Consider the following 23,991-nt stretch of genomic DNA (forward strand, 5'->3'; position numbering starts at 1 on the left):
TGAATTGAATATAACCTTTCATTTCTTTGTTTATTTGAGGAGCTACAAAAATGCCAACAAAAATAAATTTATTCATTTTCTTTTCAGCTTAGTCCCTTTAATAAATTAAGGTCGCTACAGCAGAATGAACCACCAACTTATCCAGCACATGTTTTAAGCAGCAGATGCCCTTCCAGCTGCAACCCATCACTGGGAAACATCCATACACACTCATTCACACACATACACTACAGACAATTTAGAGTACCCAATTGACCTATACCACAAGCCTTTGGACTTCTGGGGGAAACCGGAACACCCGGCAACACGGAAACCCACGGCAACACGGGAAGTGCATGCAAACTCCACACAGAAACGCCAACTGACTCAGCCGAGGCTCAAACCAGCAACCTTCTTGCTGTGAGGTGAACATGCTACTCACTGCGCCACCATGCAGCCACAAAATTAAATGTTTCATTTAAATGTTGGAAATGAATCAGACTTTTAAAATGTAAATACTGTCACTTGACAGATGCACAAGACATCGGAGAGCAAATCAAAGCAAAGGCAGGAGCAGCTCGACTAGTGTATTCAGCATTGAACTCTATGGTTTAGGTATATTTAACTTCGGCCCACAGCCCTCAATCAAGTTTTGTTTTTTATAAGCCATATATAAGATAAAATTTGGGCACCCTTGGTTTAGCGGCTAATTAATATTCAAACGAGTTCAGTCGTACAAAAATTTACAATTTTTAAAAAGAGGCATGGCACCCAACCCAGCCCCTAAACCGAACCATTATTTGGGGATAAGCAAATTGTACTAAATTGTAAGAATGAGATCCTACATATGCAAACGAATTAGCCACTTAATCAAAAAGTTACAAACTGCCATGAGATAGCGTTAGTTCAATATAACAAAGAATCTCAAACAGGTTTTTTAGGATTTTATTTTAATTGTATTTTTTTTTATCCCTTTAAGAAAAGAATATTGTTTATATTACACATAATATTATTATGTAATAAATTCGCTGTATTTATATTTGCATATTTGTCAATTTGTATACTTATTCTCTATTTACTTCTTTTCTAATTCCTTTCTGTTTTTGTATTGTCACTGTCATTCTGTTGCACTGAGAAAACATCCATCACCTAAACAAATTACTCATTTATTCATTCATTCATTCATTCATTCATATATTTTTTTTCAGCTTAGTTCCCTTATTAATCCAGTTTTGCCATAGCGGAATAAACCGCCAACTTATTTAGCACGTTTTACGCAGTGGATGACCTTCCAGCTGCAACTCATCTCTGGGAAACATCCATACACACTCATTCACACTCACACTATGGACAATTTAGCCTACCCAATTCACCTGTACCGCATGTCTTTGGACTGTGGAGGAAACCGGAGCACGAACGCGGGGAGAACATGCAAACTCCAAACAGAAACACGAACTGATTCAGCCAAGGTTTGAACCAGCAACCCTCTTGAAACCCTCTTGAAAGGACTACCTACTGCGCCACCACAAAACAAATTACTCCTAACATGTAAACATACTTGGCAGTAAAGCTCTTTCTGAATCTCTTTCTGATCTGAGTTTTTAGCGACACTAGTGGCCGTTTAGGGAACTGCATACAGTGCATTTTTCCTCCAAAAATGTTCTCTACATTAAAATCACTCTACAAAGTTTCATAAACAAAAATCTCAAAAGTTAAGGCAGGTCTCATTGTTTACGTTTTATCACAAGCTTTTCAAAATGCTTGTCTCTTTTTGAAGAAAAACATTTGGGATGTAAACTTAGTTGCATTTTATAAGGTCAGAAGTGCAAGTGAGAACTATTTTTATTTCTTCATTGTTCACACATTGGCTATAAAAAGTGAATAATACGTAAAGTCTTACATACAAACCCTTTACCTCAAAATGTCAATCATCTGGCTTATTCGGATTAGACATCTTTCAATATCCTCTAATTGAAATGCTGGCCAATGAACTGCACAGTTGCTATGAATGTTTATAGCATTTGGACCTGTCATGGATGCATTAACTGCATCATTGGTATGAGGAGCACTGCTTGCGGCCTGCATATTCACAGAGAGATCACAGCAGCGGCAGCAGGAGAGGATCAGGACAGAGATGAGTTTAAGCTCACTCATGTCAGTTTGCAATGCTAATAGCAAGTTCTGTCTGTTCCTGTGAGATAATAAACATTGAATCAGAGAAAATCACAAGGTTATTGTGTTCACATGACAGGCAGGACTATGATCCTCCTGTATTATTTAATAAATCAGGTATCTGGATTCAACCTGAACTAGAAGTCCCAGCTCCAGACATGTCTGAATGTTTTATTTCATGTTCAGCTTTAGACTGCATTGTGTAAGAACACAAAGAACTGACTAGAAAAAATATAATTGGCATGATAAACTGCATCTACACTTGCAATCATAAAAACGTATCTTTCAGCTTATCTGCTGTTTCGATCGCTCAGCTGTTTCAAGTGTCAGCGCAGCCCGGCTGTGACATAGATGTGTTTTTACAGGCATTAAAGTTTTGGCAAGACAAGTAAATCACTTGTAGGGCCTTCTATTCAAAAGTGTGCTGCCATTCCATCTTCTTTCCTGAGATGAGAGCAATTTTCTTTCAACAGGCCTTTTTTGTCAGGAAATAGATGAAACTCTTTATATTGTTAAATATGTGTGACTTTTGCTTGCAGGTACATGAAAAAGTGGAGTGAAGTTGGCTCAAAAAATAAGGTATTTTTCGGACTAGTCTGTGCGTATACATTGTTGTTTCTGGAGGACCTGTCAAAATTTGAAGGCTGAACATTTCAGATACAAAGTTCAAAGGGTCAATTTGGTGGATAACACACAAAGATTTTGCATTTAAAGGGTCAAATGTGAGAATATCTTCAGCAGTTATGCATATTTTAGTCAAAACCACTGTGAATTCATCATGTCTTATGGTTGTTACATTTTAAATTTGATTTGAGCATACAGTTTGATGGTCAAAAGATGAAAAAGGGGATTTGAGCAACAAAACATTTATTCAATTAACTATTTATTTTTTCTGTACATTAAAATGTGTCTGTGGTTTTCTTTTTGTATATTTTTGCCATACATTTTAACACTTTTCACTGAAGACTCACACTGAAATATAATTTAGTGTAACAACAGAACATTAATTTATCCATATTTTTAAAGATTTTTTCTTACAAAATCATTTGAAAAACAAATTTGCTCTCCTTTTTTGTACGTTTAATTTGATCTGACCACCAAAGAGGGATATCTCATTAATTGGAGAGTGGTCTGGATGCAGACCTGGTGCATTGCAATCTGAGCTGTATCCAATGCCTAACCCCACCCCTAACTCTACCCCTCACAGTGACGTCACTCACTCCATTGAGTGCATTGTGTCTGACATTGCATCGCTGAGTGATGCAATCTCAGCTTGCATCATAAAGGCAGCATCCAGATACTATTGCATTAATTAAATGTAAATTCTAATATTATTTACAAAATAATTGTTTTGTTTAGTTTTTTTTTTTTTCAGATTTTTTAAAAGATGTAAAATAAACCAAAAATTACAAAGTAGAATTTTTTGCAGTGGCATGTAAAAGAACCGTTTGAGTTCCCTAAACAACCTTGTGGAGATCATGTAAGGTGGAAAGTTTCTGTTATCCTCCCAGTCAGGGAGGACAATACCATGTATTGGATACCAGCCATGTAACTATGTTAACTTATCTTTATTTTATAGGTGAGTGAGTGAGGCAGGAAGGCAGGCAACAGTAGGAGGGTTATTAGAGATTTTGTAGCCGTAATGTAAATTGTGTTTTATTAACGTCTACATCTACCCCTAGCTGTAATTATTGTTGAACATTGACACAAAATAGGACAGTCATTGTTCTTTTAGCACAAAGCCATGTTTTTACTTTGTTTGTTGGGTTGTACATCTTTATAAGAAATGCTTTGTTTGGTCTGATTGTCATTTTATCTGGTTTGTTTATATCAAGGGCTTTCCATTGTGGATGTATGGGTTGTACCAACAGTCAACAATGAGAACTAAAAAGTGTGTAGCGAGTTTTACCCTATACCCTCATTTGGACTGATTATTTCTACTTCAGCATGGTGGTTACGGAATGGAACTTGTGTATGGGCACTGTCAGCTACCTCTTTTGATTCCTTTGTACATTTCAAACTTTTAAAGAGGGAATTGCAATTATTAATATATTGTGAACTTCTTTATGTGTGTTTGTTTGTTTGTTTGTTTGTTTGTTTGTTTGTTTGTTTGTTTGTTTGTTTGTTTGGTTGGTTGGTCAAAAGTGGTTAAATACTGTGTAGTTGGTGGTTGAATCTCTCACAATTTTGCATTTATTACAGTGTTTATATGATTAATTAGATGATTTTAGGCCATTAGACTTTTTTTTGGTTTTATTACCATTTTGAATGGGTAACAGGTTAATATTTTTGGATGATTTTTGTATGGAACAGATGGTTTGTTTTTCTTCTTTTTATAGGCAAGGCAAGTTTATTTATATAGCACATTTCATACATAGTGGCAAATTGAAAGTGCTTTACATAAACAGGAATAAAAGAAATGTGTAAGAACATAAAAACAAATAATAAGAATTATAAAAATAAGAATAAAAAATAGATAAAAAAGATAAAAATGTGTTAAAATAGGTTATAAGATAAGAAAAAAAAGAAAGACATAATAGTGCGATCTGTCGGACGTAGCACAGTGCTCTTTCAGTAAAGGTACAGCTAAACAGATGTTATACTGTAATCATAGTTAGTACTGATTGTTGTTCCCATCATTGGATAATGCAAAATGGCTCCATACAGGGAGAGGTTTGCACCAAGCCTTGATCCAGACTTTACTGCAATACAGTTATATTTTTATGTAGTTTGAAGTTTTTGATAATTAGGATGAGTCAGATCTTCCTCCTCTTCTGCCAGCAGATAATGAAGGAAGTCTGCAATAGCCTCAAAGATCATTTAGGAGATTGTTTGGAGGTTAGAATGGACAGTAAAAATGATAATGTAAAAAAGATGGTAAAGAAAAAGACTCTGAATATTCAGAGAGCCATCTGAATTTACCAATTTATACACAAGAGCTAGTTAAATAACATCGAGATGGCTTGTTTTCTTAAGTGTCATTTGTATTCAACTTTTATTCTTATCTATTTTATTCCTAATCCATAAAAAGCTGCTCTGACAAAATTAACATGGTAGAAGTGCAATAGAAATAATGATTACTTAATTGAAGCAAATGCAAGGTCAACAAGAGATTGAACATAAGAAGTGGACAGGGATTGTTAAAAGAGTGTGTAATTATGTGAAACAGAAATGTGAATCAATAGCAGCAATAATGGATTGTTTGAAAATGAGAGATCCCAAGATGATATTCTTGGCTTGGTTGACTTCTGAAACCCAATGGCATCAGATGCCCAGACAGTGTATGACACCATTTTTTGTGTTTTCTGTTCATTTACGTATGGGAAGTGTATTATGGGATGTTGATCTCTGCTCTGCTGACTTTTGGTGTTGAAACTCTGCAGTTTAATAAAGTGACTTTTATTGACATTTAGTAGTTTGGAAAAATATATTGTTTATGAAATAATATATAAAGAACTACGTTTTTACAATAACAGAAAATGTACAGGCAGCTTATTGCCAAGTTTTTGCAGTGTAATTTACAAAACCAACCCAGACAATAATCAATTAAAATGTTCATAAAAGTCAATTTTATGTTTTAAAACCATTCAAGGTTAAAAGTTGTTGGAAAAAAGACCAATGTTGCATAATGCAATTCAATAGCCTAAATAAGTGAAGAAAAGACATGAGTCACAAAATATAGAAAAACCTCAATTTACAGATACTTTTACAGTGTAGATCCTCTTATTATTTGACACATGATGCAACTATTGAACTCAAAATCCAACATGTGAACATTTGGGAGGGGAAGATGCTATTGATTATTGAAAAAGTGTGAGGAATGTCTAGGTGTTTGGCTGATATGTGAGGGAAATTTTAGCATCACTGCCATCAGTTTTAACTCATACTGCTAAATATTAACAGGTAGCTTTTTAAAGTTGTAGTTTTAAGACCCTTTTCCTTCAGTGATTCGTTTCTAATGATTGTGAAGTTGGGGCAGAAATAAGGATTTCTGAATGAAGACAGAGTGGAATTTGTATGTACAGAGCTTTTTTACCGAAACCCAATATGGCTGAAAAGGAAATAGCTTTGACCAATTTTAATGCAAGGATTGCAAAAATCCTGAAAGGATTGCAAAAATTCTGAAACTTTAACATCTGTTGATGAACTGGTTAAAGTGGGTACACAGATGAAGTGTGACATGGCAGAACTTTTTGGAGACAACTTCAGCTTGTTACAAGAGATAATGGAACAAAAAGACCAAACAAGAGAGAGCTCTAGGCCATCAATTGCTCTTCATGCAAAAATAAGTGAGGACCAAATTGATCTTTTAACACTGATTATATTAATCAATAACTAGCAGTGCAGGGTTTTAGTTGACACCACTTATTATTTAATATGGAGATCTTTATGGAGCAAACTGAAGTTGGCATCTGAAACTTGGCAAAGCAGCCAAGGGCAGACTTTTTTACTAGCCAACTGTCAAGGTCAGTCAGCAGTGGGACAATTTACCTGGATCTGCTCTTTGCATGGGTATAGTTATGCTTTAACATTGTTTGCTACTAAACATCAATATTTGACATCCCCCTTGGTTACTGGCCTTGAATTCCTTTTTACATCAGGAATAAACCTGGATTTTAGTGCTAATCCTTTTTTTTTTTTTGCCTGAGGAAGAAACAGTTCGAGGTCAAACAGTTCAACAGGCAAGGGCTTTAAACTGTCTTCTCCTCATGGACTTGGTCAATCTTTATCATGCTCTACATCTTGCTGAAATATTTAGCTCCAGAGTAAAGGTAAGAGTTGCTGATGATCCATCCAGAACTAAAAAAAAAGAAGCAATTTGAAGGTCTGCTGTTAAACTGGCTGACGTTGAGTAAGGAAAAGCAGTGCCATTAAGTATTAGACTGTTAGCATACCTGTACCAGTAAGCAAACAGGAAATCCTTGATGAGGATATAGCATAATAGCTAAGCTATGATTGCTTTTCTCCATGGGCAGTTCCAGTGGTTTTAGTGGCAAAAAAGGTTCTGCATGGAACAAACAATAAATAACCTTTATTTTTTTAGGAGTGTTGGTGAATAACATGGAGGTCTTCGGGGAAGTGTTGGCGAACAAAGTTTTTAACAGTATAGTGTTCACTATTAAATCTAAATGTTCCTTAAAGCAACTGATGATTCCATGAAGAAACTTTAACATCAGAAGAATCTTTCCACTGCACAAAACATTCTTTAGACCCTGTCACACGAACATGGGTATTTTTTGGGGCTGGAAAAAAATTATCACAATATTATGATTCATATCATTCAGTGTTGATAATTATTGAATATTTTTAACAATACATTTAGGAATAATAAGATTTTTTATCTAACCACTTTATTTTAATTTACCAACATTACTAAGGCAAATAGTTTTAATAGTCAAAAACAAAAATATTTAAACAAAATATCTCATCTCTTCATAACAAAATAAACAAAAGTGTTAAAGAGACACTTGATGAATAAAATGTTACAAAGTGTGTGAAAAGGTAAAGGTAGATTAACATCTGTAAGATGTCAAAAATAATGATACAGTAAACCTTAAAATCTGAGCTTTCAAGTAAAGAAATTAAACATTATTATTCAAATGCATATTGCAGCATTAAATTCTGAAGTTGAATGACTACATTACCCCTATGCTAAATTCCTTTCATAAGGGGAGCTAGTGGCTGGGATGCACAAGAAAAGAAACCAAAAAGCCACTCTGGTGACATCCTTTTATATTTATCTCTTCACTGCTGCTATACAGCACTCATTTTAGCATGTTTTGTTATTCTGACCTGAAGTGAGAAGCGCGAGCGCGTGGTTTCCTTTACCATTTTCAATGTACTCCCCTGCTGACTCTCATAACTAAGCGAACATCAACTGTTTTGTCAAAAGATGACAAACAGACAAACCATTGTTGCAGCTTTGATGCAAGTTTATGGAGAAAAGTAAAAAGCACGGCAGTATTTGGATGTGCAATGTTTGTATCAGGGAATTAGTCTGCCGTTACGCAAATGTGTATATTCCATACAATGTGTGAAGCAAATTGGTTAGTTCTACTTGCATGAATCACGTTGCGCTTACGGCTTTCTGAAAACTTCAGATGTTTTTCAACTAGCTGTACCTGGAAAATAAGCCACTTGCACATCATGTGCACGTTACTCCCATTTGCGTGTCATGCAAGTCACGCACCTCCATTGGAAATGACAAAATGACACCCTATGCTTTTTGGCATTCCTTCCAAGGCGTCCACATTTACAGCCACACACTATAGCCTTTATATAAAAGCTTTATACCAAATTTTTTTTTATTATTGTTGATAATGGTGTTTGGTCAATAAATACCAATACCGATTTTGTCACCCACCCTACACGGTTTCGCTATTTGTCCACAAGAAACCAGTATTGGTAGGTTGAAACCAAAACTTTCTGAAAACTCCAGCCAGAGTAAAGATTGTCCTGAATTTTATAGGTACAATGTGGTTGTGTGGTCACTACAACCCGAATTTTCACAGCATGACGTTAGAGTGCGCAGTTTTTTCCTTTCTGATTAGCCAATATGGCCGACTTCACTCCAATCATGGAAGACACAAATTTTGCATGTATGTTGTAAATGTAATGCATATTCTGCATTGATTGACTCCTGGACGGTTTTCTGCTTGCATGTTTGTATTGACTTGTACGCAGTGTATGAGTATTTATATGTGAAGATACTTATTTTCCCATTTGGTGTGAATTCAGCATGAAAGTGTTATAATTGCTGCCTGTTGATTTAGCATGCCCTTAACATGCATCACAGTGAATTTTGTTTTTTGTTTTTTTTTTTAGAAAAGGCAAGCAGGGAAAATGCTATTTATAAAGAGACCCATGTAAGTGTTTCTTTGCTCTAAAAAAATTCAAGACGTGTATTTTTTTAAGAGTGTATGTAAGCGAAGTGATTCATATTCAAGTAAACATTATAAGTAACCACTTTTGGTTATACCAACAGATAAAAAAACATTGACAAATTTTAGTCCAGTGATGTAGAAAATTAAATGAGGCAGAAACAAAAGCTGCCTCAGAAAAAGGACTCTGAGACACGTGTTTCCACTGTCTGCGTACTATGAGTGGGCTGTAATTACTAGTTTTGAGTGTGAATTCTAGCATGCAAATCTCCCATTAGCGTAACACTGGGAGAAAATGCCCATTTAATCCTCATTCATTTTATCAGTCATTTGTGAGCTGTTCAAACACATGCATCATTCTGCTCATTGCAGGGTCACTGAAACATAAGCAGCAAAGCAACACTTCGCAAATGACTGTTTGCATAGTCTTATAAAAACAAGTCTGGTTATTACTAATTCACTTCATCACATCAAACCCAGCAATTTTTTTTTTAACTCGAGGCATTTCTGCATGGCGTGTTTTAGTCCACCATGTTCTGCCGTAAAAAAATAGCAGCAGGCCAACACGGAACAAAGAGTGCTAGAGAAAAGATTTGCTTGTGTCACATCATCATCATCAAGAGGGTGGCGGAGGGATTTGTGTTTGGATATAGAGCAGGAGAGGCAGATGGTGCGTGGTTGGGGAGAGAAGGGACAGAACCAGGCCCAACTCAGCACGACCAGGAAATACAATCAACCTCTCAGCAGACCTGCAGAGCCTGACATACAACACATCTCTCTTCTTCTTCATCTCAGCCTCGGTCTCCCTCTTAAACATTACCGTATACCTGTATTATTTATAAAACTGGAACACGTTTTTGAATGGTGAAGAATATTATGACCTTTCTAGATGTGCTTATGGGTAGTAAAATGCAGAGACTGCTATTACGTACACATCGTTATATTTCTTTTTTTTTACTAAAACAATGAGATAAATAATTGTTTTTACTTAAAAAAAAAACATGTTGTTATATATATCTTCATATAGTTCAGACTTCCTAATCAACATTAGGATTTTCCATCATAACAAAAGAAAACAATTGTTATTCTCACCAATTGCCATTGTCTGGAAATAAAAATGCTTAAAATGACAATATTTTTATTTCTTCTGAATTCCAAATTAAAATATATTGTAATTTGGAGCATTTCTATTTACTATAAATTAGTGCTGTCAATCGATAAAAAAAAATTAACTAATTAATCGCATATTTTTTTTAATTAATCGCGATTAATCACGATTAATTACATTTAAAATACTGAAACTTGTAATTTTGACTATTTAAATGTAAAATTTATGTAAACGCAAGAAAAAAATATTTAAATTAAAAATATTATTTTTAATAGAATTTTTGTTTAACTTGTAACACAGATTTCTTCAAGTAAACAACATACCCACAATAAACCATCAAGATCCTGGCTTGACAGCCATATTTATTACAGAAATTAAAACACAGGCATGTTAATGACATTTAAATTTCAAAACAATCAATGCCAATAAAGAAAACATTGATTTCCATGTTGGATTCTAAGTGGACTGCAAAAAAAATGCCAAAATACAGGAATTGCAGATATGGAAAATGAAAAATTATAATAATAAACTATAGAATACAAACTGTTGCACTCATTGTAAAGTTTTATTGCTGTGAGTTGCGAACATTAATTATAGAGTATGTTACATTAATTATAGAGTACTCAGATTCGTCGCTCACTCCACCCCTGACACCCCTCAACAGGCCTGACACAGACACACACACAGACAGACACACACAACGCGCTGCAGACGTTTTGGCCCCAACGGCCTTCCATACTGGAGCGACTCCCCTCAGATTCAACACGCATCAAATTTGATAAGCGTCCTAAACTAAGCGTCCTAAAGTATTACTGTATTTCACAAGGATTCTGACACAACAACGCGAAGCATACGCTTTCGTTGCGTTTAATGAGGAAACACGCTAAACTTGGAGGGCTCATGCTGAAAGGCAGAGTAATGCCCTGTCTTTGACAGCTCGCGACTTCACCAGACGTTCTGAGTACATTTACATAAGACACCAATACTCCGATTTTAATATGATTAAGATAATACTCCTATTAAAATTCTACCGTGTAGCCTTAAAAGGAACCTTACCTTAAAGGAACACCGAGTCACGAAATGCGGTATCAACTTACAACAGATGTCGAAAGTTAAAAATGAAACACCCGAAATTGCATGAAACTCTGGATAACTTGTGATGCAACTAATTGTTTTATACTGGAACTTGCCTTTAAAAAGTGCTTCCTTGGTCTTATCCACATTTATTGCATGTTGAACACACGTCCACCACAACAGGAAGTAAAAAAAACCTGAACTGCGTTAATTGAGTTAATTTTTTTAACGCGTTAATCATTTAAAATTAATCGCATGCATTAACGCGTTAATTTTGACAGCGCTACTATAAATCAAGCTTTTTTATTATTTAGCTAGTTGCCAAGAAAACCATTTCATGAACTGTTGGTTACACTAAAATAGATGAATGTAAACTAAGATAAACACTAAGGGCTCTATCATACACTCTGCGCAAAACGTGTATGGCGCAATTTGTCGCTATTTTTAGACCAGCGCAACCCTAAATTTCCCATTTTGCACCAAGTTGTTTAATTAGCAAATCCATTTACATCACTTTGTAGACTCATAGGCGTGCAGGTCTAAAAAGGAGGTGTGTTAAGGTGCATTGCGTTGTTTTTTTGAAGAACTGAAATATACAGTGCCTTTGACCATCTAAAAGCAAGTCTAAAGTCTAGTGCAGAGTTTGTTAGTTATGCACCTATGCAGGTCCAAACGATTACACATTGCTTAATACACACAGGATGTACAGCAATACGCAAATATCTTTACATATGAAAAAATGAGGACTGCATGGTGGCGCAATGGGTAACACGTTCGCCTCACAGCAAGAAGATTACTGGTTCGAGCCTCGGCTGGGTCAGTTGGCGTTTCTGTGTGGAGTGTGCATGTTTATTCATGACAGTTTGCATTAGTATAATTAGGGGGTCAAGCGCGAAGCGCTGAAACCCTATTGTTTTTGTTAAGATTTTTATTATTATTATTAGGGGGTCAAGCGCGAAGCGCTGAAACCCTATTGTTTTTGTTAAGATTTTTATTATTATTATTATTATTATTATTCTGCCGAAGTCACTATTGCCCAGACCAAACCGTACGGCCGAGAGAGCTGAAACTTGGCCAGATCGTAGTACCCCGGTACACTACGTTCTGGCCAAAGATCAGCCAAATCAGACCATAGGTGGCGCTATGGCGCCAAAAAAACACTTTTTGGACATTTTTGGCCGCTATACGTTCACCGTTTGTCGAAGACTCAAAAACGTTACATTTTTTGAATCCTTGGGTTAACCTGAACAAAAGTGTATAGCAGAAATTTTTGCTCTACGACGCACCGTTTTCCCGCTACATCACGATTTGTCCGAAACCTACTTTTGCGAACTAGTCCTAGGTTTTTCACTCAATCTAAACCAAACCTGCTCTCAAATGTTTTCTGGACACTGAATATCAATAATTATCAAAAAAAAGTTGACATTTTTATTCTCACGCGAAACAGTACACAACAATGTTCAATGCTAATTGAAGCTAAATGCTAATCGGAGCTATAACTTTTGAACAGAATGAGAAATCATCACCAAACTTGGTACACACATGTATAAGCTCAATTTGAGGTGACAGTGCAAAAACAGCGGACTTTGGCCACATGGTGGCGCTATAAAGCTTAAAAACCATAAAATGACCCTAACCTTACAACCGTTAGTCCGATCAGCTTGAAATTTGGCATGCAGTGTCTTTGACCAGGTTGCCACGACATCTTATAAGGACAATGACACATCTCAAAAAACATGGCCGCCATTAGCCAATTAAAATTGTGCAGCCATTTAGCAAGGTTAACGATGAGCGATCGAAACGAAACTCGCTGGGTATGTTCGACTTATGGACCTAGAGGTCTGTAAGTATTTTGAAAGAAATCGGCCACTAGGGGGCGATTTTACGCAATTTTAAGGTGTAATGGGTTGTGTATCACACAACCTTTTGCAAAACCACACAAAATACATACCATATGATAGGCCTGCTCATACCGAACAGTTTGACACTAAAACCACTGCTGTCATTTACACCGTTCATTAAATATGCATCAATAAAGGAAAAACCTACTTTTGCGAACTAGTCCCTGGTTTTTCACACAATCGCAACGAAACGAGTGTTGTTAGAATCTCTGGACTGTGTAGATCAATAATTATCAAAAAAAAGTTGAACTTTTCACTTTGGCTAGCTGTAACAGGCTAATTTACAAAAGGGGCGTGTCCACACGAACCTACATGCCTGTAAACCAATAAGGAAAACTCACAACATCACAGAAATTGGTGAGCACATGTGCCATATCAATGAGAAGAAACTTGCAAAATTTTGTGAAGATCAAACCATAGGTGGCGCTATAATAGCAAAAATAGTCCTAAAAACATGCCAAATGGCTTAAAAATAAAGTAAATGTGCTTCATTTAAACACTATTTCACAAATACACTTAATCTACATATCATATGATAGGTCTGCTCATACTGAACAGTTTGACACTAAACCCACTGCTGTCACTCAAACTGTTCATTAAAAAACCATCAATATAAACAAAACCTACTTTTGCGAACTAGTCCCTGGTTTTTAACTCAATCGCAACGAAACCAGTGTTAAATGAACCTCTGGACTGAGTAGATTAATAATTATCAAAAAAAAGTTGAACTTTCCATTTTAGATAGCTGTAACAGGCTCATTTATAAAAGGGGCGTGTCTACACGAATCTACATGCCTGTTAACCAATAAGAAAAACGCAAAACATCACAGAAATTGATGAGCACATTTGGCATATCAATGCGTATAAACATGCAAAATTTTGTGGTGATCGGGCAATAGGTGGCGCTATAATAATAGAAATGGTTCTAAAAACATCATAAAATGGCTTAAAAATGCAGTAAATGTGCTTCATTTACACACCTAACACTAAAATGATTTACAAGTTGTTGTTTTTTGCCCATCTTGGACGTTCAAATGTCTAAAAAACACATATTTTCAGTATTCTATCTTTTTAGCCACTATAACACAGACTTTTAACTGTCACCTACCATTTCTAACCACTAGATGTCACAACAAGACCACTTATTTATTGTTCATAACATTTGCATACCTTTGTTTTTTTTACATTTTTTTGAGTTTAAAGTCAGGGAAATTGCATTTAGGATCATTCTGAATCACATTTGACCTGATATAAACACTGCTATGCATTAAACATCTAATTTGGTCACAGTTAACCTCTTCATAATAATTCTAATAGGTAAAACTGGTTCTATGATTAAACACCTAGTTTTAAAACATATGTAAAGAAAATCACAACTGTGGCTTCTAGATGGCAGTAACAGACCACTTATTGTTTATTTTACTGCTCTATAGCAAAGAATGTAATGTAATGTTATGTAATGCATTCTAAATCCCAAACTGACATGGCATGAACACAGTTAATGCATTTAAGATCAAATTTAGTTAAAGCTTTTCACACTTTTTACTCTGTAGATTTTTAATTATTTTAATAAAATACAATTTTTTCATTTTATATAGTTAGAACATGCTCAATTATAGAAGGGATATGTTTATGCACACCTAAATGGCTGTAATCACATAAATAAATTACACCGTGGCCACTAGGTGGCAGTAGGAGATCATTAATTGCTTATTCACTGCTCTTTTGTCATTTTTATTAAGAAGAGCTAAAATAGCCATAACTCATGAAGGAATTAAAATATCTTCACCAAACTTGTTACACATATGCAAGAGGTCAGTCTAAGGTCATAACATAAAACTCGTAGACAATGGCCACATGATGGCGCTATACATTGTAAAATCACTGTATCTGAGTAACCATTTATCTGATTAACTTAAAATTTGACATGTCGTGTCTTTGTCTAAGGTGCCATGACTTGATCTACACATTATATTATAGGGCTGCTTATACTGGTCACTTTGACATTCACTCGAAATGTTCTTAAGAAATTTGTCAATATGTAAAAACTGAAGTTGCATTTCTGGAGTGTTTAATCAAACATTTGTTAGCTCAATCTATAAACTCTAACACTCTAATCGTATACTTCATTGGCGAATAAACTACTTACAGGCTTCCTGACTGCTATATGACCTTACCCTGCTAAACTGCTTGACCCCCGTTAATTGCTGCTTGCAGCTATATTTAGGGGGTCAAGCGCGAAGCGCTGAAACCCTATTGTATTTGTTAAAGTTTTTATTATTATTATTATTATTCTGCCGAAGTCACTATTCCCCAGACCAAACCGTAAGTCCGAGAGAGCTGAAACTTGGCCAGATTGTAGTACTCCGGTACACTACATCCTCACCAAAGATCAGCCAAATCGGACCATAGATGGCGCTATGGCGCCAAAAACCAATATTTTGGACATTTTTGACCGCTGTTTGTTCACCGTTTGTCATAGACTCAAAAACTTTACATTTTTTGAATCCTTGGGTTAGCCCGAACAAAAGTGTATAGCAGAACTTTTTGCTCTACGACGCACCGTTTTCCCGCTACATCGCCATTTGTCCGAAACCTACTTTTACGAACTAGTCCTAGGTTTTTCACTCAATCTGAACCAAACCAGCTCTCAAATGTTCTCTGGACACTGAATATCAATAATTATCAAAAAAAAGTAGAAATTTTTATTCTCGCGCGAAACAGTACACAAAAATGTTCGATGCTAATTGAAGCTAAATGCTAATTGCAGCTATAACTTTTGAATGGAATAAGATATCATCACCAAACTTGTAACACCTATGTATAACGTCAACTTGAGGTCACAGTGCAAAACTCGCATACTTTAACCACATGGTGGCGCTATAAAGCTAAAAAAACATAAAAATTGCTCTAACCTTACAGCCATTCGTCCAATCAGCTTGAAATTTGGCATGCAGTGTCTTTGACCAAGTTGTCATAACATACTATAAGGACATTGGCATACCTCAAAAAACATGGCCGCCATTGGCCAATTAAAATTGAGCAGCCATTTAACAAGGTTTACGATGAGTGATCAAAACGAAACTTGCTGGGCATGTTCGACTCATGGTCCTAGAGGTCTGTAAGAATTTTGGAAGAAATCGGCCACTAGGGGGCGATTTTACGTATTTTTAGTGTGTAATGAGTTGTGTATCACACAACCTTTTGCGCAACCACACAAAATACATATCATATGATAGGCCTGCTCATACCAAACAGTTTGACACTCAAACCACTGATGTCACTTACACCGTTCGTTAAATATGCATCAATATAGAAAAAACCTACTTTTGCGAACTAGTCCCTGGTTTTTAGTTCAATCGCGACGAAACCAGTGTTGTTAGAATCTCTGGACTGTGTAGATCAATAATTATCAAAAAAAAGTTGAACTTTTCACTTTGGCTAGCTGTAACAGGCTAATTTACAAAAGGGGCTTGTCCAGACGAACCTACATGCCTGTAAACCAATAAGGAAAGGCCAAAACATCACAGAAATTGGTGAGCACATGTGGCATATCAACGAGATGAAACTTGCAATATTTTGTGAAGATCAAACCATAGGTGGCGCTATAATAGCAAAAATAGTCTTTAAATAATGCTAAATCGCTTAAAAATAAAGTAAATGTGCTTCATTTACAAACTATTTCACAAAAAACACTCAGTCTACATATCATATGATAGGTCTGCTCATACTGAACAGTTTGACACTAATACCACTGCTGTTACTCAAACTGTTCATTAAAAAACCATCAATATAAACAAAACCTACTTTTGCGAACTAGTCCCTGGTTTTTAACTTAATCGCAATGAAACCAGTGTTGTATGAACCTCTGGACTGAGTAGATCAATAATAATCAAAAAAAAGTTGAACTTTCCATTTTAGATAGCTGTAACAGGCTCATTTACAAAAGGGGCGTGTCTACACGAACCTACATGCCTGTAAACCAATAAGGAAAACCCAAAACATCACAGAAATTGGTGAGCAGATGTGGCATATCAATGTGAATAAACTTGCAAAATTTTGTGGAGATTGGGCAATAGGTGGCGCTATAATAGTGGAAATGGTTCTAAAAACATGCTAAAATGGCTTAAAAATGCAGTAAATGCGCTTCATTTACACATTTTTCACTGAAATGATTTATAAGTTATTTTTTCTGTCCATCTTGGATGTTTAAAGGTCTCAAAAACACATTTTCAATATTCTATCATTTTAGCCACTATAACACAGACTTTCAACTGTCACCTACCATTTCTAACCACTAGATGTCACAACAAGACCACTTATTTATTGTTCAAAACATTTGCATACCTTTGTTGTTTCACATTTTTTGAGTTTAAAGTCCGGGAAATTGCATTTAGGATCATTCTGAATCATATTTTGACCTGATGTAAACACTGTTATGTATTAAACATCTAATTTGGTCACAGTTAACCTCTTCATAATAATTCTAATAGGTAAAACTGGTTCTATGATTAAACACATTGTTTTAAAACATTTGTAAAGAAAATCACAACTGTGGCTTCTAGATGGCAGTAACAGAGCACTTGATGTTTATTTTACTGCTCTATAGCAAAGAATGTAATGTAATGTTATGTAATGCATTCTGAATCCCAAACTGACATGGCATGAACACAGTTAATCCATTTAAGATCAAATTTAGTTAAAGCTTGTCACACTTTTTACTCTGTAGATTTATTATTATTTTAATAAAATACAAATTTTTCATTTTATATAGTTAGAACATGCTTATTTATAGAAGGGATATGTTTATGCACACCTAAATGGCTGTAATCACATAAATAAATTACACTGTGGCCACTAGATGGCAGTAGGAGATCACTAATAGCTTATTCACTGCTCTTTTGTCATTTTTATTAAGAAGAGCTAAAATAGCCATAACTCATGAAGGAATTAAAATATCTTCACCAAACTTGTTACACATATGCAAGAGGTCAGTCTAAGGTCATAGCATAAAACTCGTAGACAATGGCCACATGATGGCGCTATACATTGTAAAATCACTGTATCTGAGTAACCATTTATCTGATTAACTTAAAATTTGACATGTCGTGTCTTTGTCTAAGGTGCCATGACTCGATCTACACATTATATCATAGGGCTGCTTATACTGGTCACTTTGACATAAAAGCGGTCACTCAATGTTCATAAAAAAATTTGCCAATAAGTAAAAACTGAAATTGCTTTTCTGGAATGTTTAATCAAACATTTGTTAGCTCAATCTATAAACTTTAACACTCTAATCGTTTATTTCGTTGCCGAATAAACTACTTACAGGCGTCCTAACTGCTATATGACCTTACCCTGCTAAACTGCTTGACCCCCGTTAATTGCTGCTTGCAGCTATATTTATTATTATTATTATTATTATTCTGCCGAAGTCACTATTGCCCAGACCAAACCGTAAGGCCGAGAGAGCTGAAACTTGGCCAGATGGTAGTACCCCGGTACACTACGTTCTGGCCAAAGATCAGCCAAATCAGACCATAGGTGGCGCTATGGCGCCAAAAAAACACTTTTTGGACATTTTTGGCCGCTATTCGTTCACCGTTTGTCGTAGACTCAAAAACTTTACATTTTTGGAATCCTTGGGTTAACCTGAACAAAAGTGTATAGCAGAAATTTTTGCTCTACGACGCACCGTTTTCCCGCTACATCGCAATTTGTCCGAAACCTACTTTTGCGAACTAGTCCTAGGTTTTACACTGAATCTAAACCAGACCAGCTCTCAAATGTTCTCTGGACACTGAATATCAATAATTATCAAAAAAAAGTTGACATTTTTATTCACACGCGAAACAGTTCACAACAATGTTTGATGCTAATTGAAGCTAAATGCTAATTGGAGCTATAACTTTTGAACGAAATGAGATATCATCACCAAACTTGGTACACACATGCATAAGCTCAATTTGAAGTGACACTGCAAAATCCGCAGACTTTGGCCACATGGTGGCGCTATAAAGCTAAAAAAACATAAAAATTACTCTAACCTTACAGCCATTAGTCCAATCAGCTTGAAAATTGTTATGCAGTGTCTTTGACCAGGTTGTCATAACATACTATAAGGATATTGGCATATCTCAAAAAACATGGCCGCCATTGGCCAATTAAAATTGAGCAGCCATTTAACAAGGTTAACGATGAGTGATCAAAACGAAACTCGCTGGGCATGTTCGACTCATGGTCCTAGAGGTCTGTAAGAATTTTGAAAGAAATCGGCCACTAGGGGGCGATTTTACGTATTTTTAGTGTGTAATGGGTTGTGTATTACACAGCCTTTTGCGCAACCACACAAAATACATATTATATGATAGGCCTGCTCATACCGAACCGTTTGACACTCAAACCACTGCTGTCACTTACACCGTTCGTTAAATATTCATCAATATAGGAAAAACCTACTTTTGCGAACTAGTCCCTGGTTTTTCACTCAATCGCGACGAAACCAGTGTTGTTGGAATCTCTGGACTGTGCAGATCAATAATTATCAAAAAAAAGTTGAACTTTTCACTTTGGCTAGCTGTAACAGGCTAATTTACAAAAGGGGCGTGTCCACACGAACCTATATGCCTGTAAACCAATAAGGAAAACTCACAATATCACAGAAATTGGTGAGCACATGTGCCATAGCAATGTGAAGAAACATGCAAAATTTTGTGAAGATCAAACCATAGGTGGCGCTATAATAGCAAAAATAGTCTTTAAATAATGCTAAATCGCTTAAAAATAAAGTAAATTTGCTTCATTTACATACTATTTCACAAAAAACACTTAATCTACATATCATATGATAGGTCTGCTCATACCGAACCGTTTGACACTCAAACCACTGCTGTCACTTACACCGTTCGTTAAATATTCATCAATATAGGAAAAACCTACTTTTGCGAACTAGTCCCTGGTTTTTCACTCAATCGCGACGAAACCAGTGTTGTTGGAATCTCTGGACTGTGCAGATCAATAATTATCAAAAAAAAGTTGAACTTTTCACTTTGGCTAGCTGTAACAGGCTAATTTACAAAAGGGGCGTGTCCACACGAACCTATATGCCTGTAAACCAATAAGGAAAACTCACAATATCACAGAAATTGGTGAGCACATGTGCCATAGCAATGTGAAGAAACATGCAAAATTTTGTGAAGATCAAACCATAGGTGGCGCTATAATAGCAAAAATAGTCTTTAAATAATGCTAAATCGCTTAAAAATAAAGTAAATTTGCTTCATTTACATACTATTTCACAAAAAACACTTAATCTACATATCATATGATAGGTCTGCTCATACTGAACAGTTTGAGACTAAAACCACTGCTGTTACTCAAACTGTTAATTAAAAAAAACATCAATATAAACAAAACCTACTTTTGCAAACTAGTCCCTGGTTTTTAACTCAATCGCAACGAAACCAGTGTTGTATAAACCTTTGGACTGAGTAGATCAATAATTATCAAAAAAAGGTTGAACTTTTCATTTTAGATAGCTGTAACAGGCTCATTAACAAAAGGGGCGTGTCTACACAAACCTACATGCCTGTAAACCAATGAGGAAAACCCAAAACATCACATAAATTGGTGAGCAGATGTGGCATATCAATGTGAATAAACATGCAAAATCTTGTGGAGATTGGGCAATAGGTGGCGCTATATTAGTGGAAATGGTTCTAAAAACATGCTAAAATGGCTTAAAAATGAAGTAAATGTGCTTCATTTACACACTTGTCACTGAAATGATTTATAAGTATTTTTTTCTGTCCATCTTGGATGTTTAAAGGTCTCAAAAACACATTTTCAATATTTTATCATTTTAGCCACTATAACACAGACTTTTAACTGTCACCTACCATTTCTAACCACTAGATGTCACAACAAGACCACTTATTTATTGTTCAAAACATTTGCATACCTTTGTTGTTTTACATTTTTTGAGTTTAAAGTCAGGGAAATTGCATTTAGGATCAATCTGAATCATATTTTGACCTGATGTAAACACTGTTATGCATTAAACATGTAATTTGGTCCCAGTTAACCTCTTCATAATGATTCTAATATGTAAAACTGGTTCTATGATTAAACACATTGTTTTAAAACATTTGTAAAGAAAATCACAACTGTGGCTTCTAGATGGCAGTAACAGAGCACTTATTGTTTATTCTACTGCTCTATAGCAAAGAATGTAATGTAATGTAATGCATTCTGAATCCCAAACTGACATGGCATGAACACAGTTAATTCATTTAAGATCAAATTTAGTCAAAGCTTTTCACACTTTTTATCTGTAGATTTTTAATTATTTTAATAAATTACAAATTTTTCATTTTATATAGTTAGAACATGCTCAATTATAGAAGGGATATGTTTATGCACACCTAAATGGCTGTAATCACATAAATAAATTACACTGTGGCCACTAGATGGCAGTAGGAGATCACTAATAGCTTATTCACTGCTCTTTTGTCATTTTTATTAAGAAGAGCTAAAATAGCCATAACTCATGAAGGAATTAAAATATCTTCACCAAACTTTTACACATATGCAAGAGGTCAGTCTAAGGTCATAGCATAAAACTCGTAGACAATGGCCACATGATGGCGCTATACGTTGTAAAATCACTGTATCTGAGTAACCATTTATCTGATTAACTTAAAATTTGACATGTCGTGTCTTTGTCTAAGGTGCCATGACTCGATCTGCACATTATATCATAGGGCTGCTTATACTGGTCACTTTGACATAAAAGCGGTCACTCGAAATGTTTATTAAAGATTTGTCAATATGTAAAAATCGAATTTGCTTCTCTGGAGTGTTTAATCAAACATTTGTTAGCTCAATCTATAAACTTTAACACTCTAATCGTTTATTTTGTTGTCGAATAAACTACTTACAGGCGTCCTAACTGCTATATGACCTTAACTTGCTAAACTGCTTGACCCCCGTTAATTGCTGCTTGCAGCTATATTGTTGTTATTATTATTGGCAGTATTATTTATTGAATGCATATTATATTTGTTTTATTAAAATAAATTTATATTTGTCCTCCTGTCGGGTTTTAGAGACATATACGTTACTATATATGGGGCATAAAAATAGGATGTGTGTTCGGATATAACTCAGTTTTTTAAACACATTTCTTTATTATTGTTAATTTATTGATTTGTTGTAAATTTGAACTGATTATAGAAATAGTTTTGAAACAAATCTTTACGCCTAACTATATTAAATATGTAGGCTAATGGATGTCTTCAGTGGAATACAACACTATTTTCTTATCCACAAAAGTAAAGGAGTAAAGAGTAAAAGTAAAGAGAAAGTAAAGAGGCCGAATGGTGGAGGCTCATTCTTTAACCTTGCACTGCAGATGGTCTGTTTAAATGTTTTCTTGCTAGTGAAGTGTTCAGTTTTTCCAACAACAAAGTCGCCATCTAAATAGCAAATGTGCCATAGCGTGACACAACTGACTTTTAAAGAAAATGTAAGATGAGACTATGAATGGTTTAATGCTCAAAAAACCCCATAACTCTTTAATAGAATAACAACAACCCTGTTAGACCATGCGCCAGGGTGCAGACCATATTTTCCCATTCTTTATTTAGCAAAAGTAGATTCGGACACGCCCTCAATACTTTTGCACCACGCGCTTTAGACTTTGCGCCTAGATCATTAAAACAGAGCCCAAAAAATTTATAGAAACTACATAGACATATTAACAAAAGTATTTAAATATAACAATAAAACAACTACATTTCTAAAAAAAAAAAAAAAATGTTAAAATTGACGAAGTATAATATTCAAATCTGATAAAAACAATAGCAGTACACAGATTTGCTGTTTTACAGGCAGTAATTTTAAAGAAATAAAACTGAAAGGGACAAAATCTGTTCAAGAGTTCAATGAGGCTATGAAGTTAATTATGTATATGCATAATGTTTTGCTAAGATGTTTAAATATTTATTTTGAATTTAGAATTTGACTAATTCAATGAAATAAAGGCTGAAATCAAATAGCTTCTTAAATCCTTTTAGGATGAATCAGAGACTAATATCAAATCGCTTCTTAAAAGTCAACAAGACTGTGCTGCCTTCAGATGTCATATTTTGTGCTAATTTGTTAATGATAAACAAAACAAAAAATATATTCATTTGGTTATACTTTCTATTGATTTTCCTCTTTGTTTTGAATATGATTAACTTTGAAACTACATGTCAACTGGCAGCTGTTAAATTTAATGAAAATTATTTTTAGGTAAAATATGTTGCACTTGGGGCATAACGGTGGCGTAGTGGGTAGCATGATCACCTCACAGCAAGAAGGTCTCTAATTTGAGCCCCAGCTGGGTCATTTGGCATTTCTGTGTGGAGTTTGCATGTTCTCACCATGTTCGTGTGGGTTTCCTCTGGGGGCTTCGGTTTTTAGGTGAATTGAATAAGCTAAATTGGCCATAGTGTGTGTGTGAATGCAAGAGTGTATAGGTGTTTACGCAGGGCATCCGCTGCGTAAAACGAGCTGAATAAGTTGGCCGTTCATTCCGCTGTAGCAACCTTAGATTAATAAAGCGACTAAGCCGAAAAAAAAATGAATTAATGAATTTTGAACTTCCAAAGTAGATACTAAGCAGACAGTCTATTAATACTAGTTGTAGCTGTAAAGCTATATTTACAGTCAACATCGTATAAAGAAGACCATCAAAATAAAATGCCACCTACTGTAGATTATGCTGTAAATATGATGCAGCTACTGTAGTTATACTGTAATATAAAAAAATTAAGCAGAGGATGATTAGAAACATTTGATGAAGATCTTTTCTGTCATCAGATAAAGG

General features: G+C 35.2%; 1 long non-coding RNA gene across 1 annotated transcript in view; it reads right to left on the reverse strand.

Moving 5' to 3' along the window:
• Nucleotides 1-5,537: 5,537 nt before the first annotated feature.
• The window catches only part of LOC147840821 (uncharacterized), a 29,740-nt gene continuing 11,286 nt past the window's right edge, over nt 5,538-23,991 (reverse strand). The window contains exons 2-3 of the long non-coding RNA XR_015507521.1: nt 7,047-7,156; nt 5,538-6,951 (exon numbers count right to left, since the gene is read on the reverse strand). This is a non-coding gene — a long non-coding RNA (uncharacterized LOC147840821). The remainder of the gene's footprint in view (nt 6,952-7,046; nt 7,157-23,991) is intronic.

Source organism: Danio rerio, chromosome 14 (assembly GCF_052040795.2).
Source record: "Danio rerio strain M-AB ecotype USA chromosome 14, GRCz13ab, whole genome shotgun sequence".
NCBI classification, from domain to species: Eukaryota; Metazoa; Chordata; class Actinopteri; order Cypriniformes; family Danionidae; genus Danio; species Danio rerio.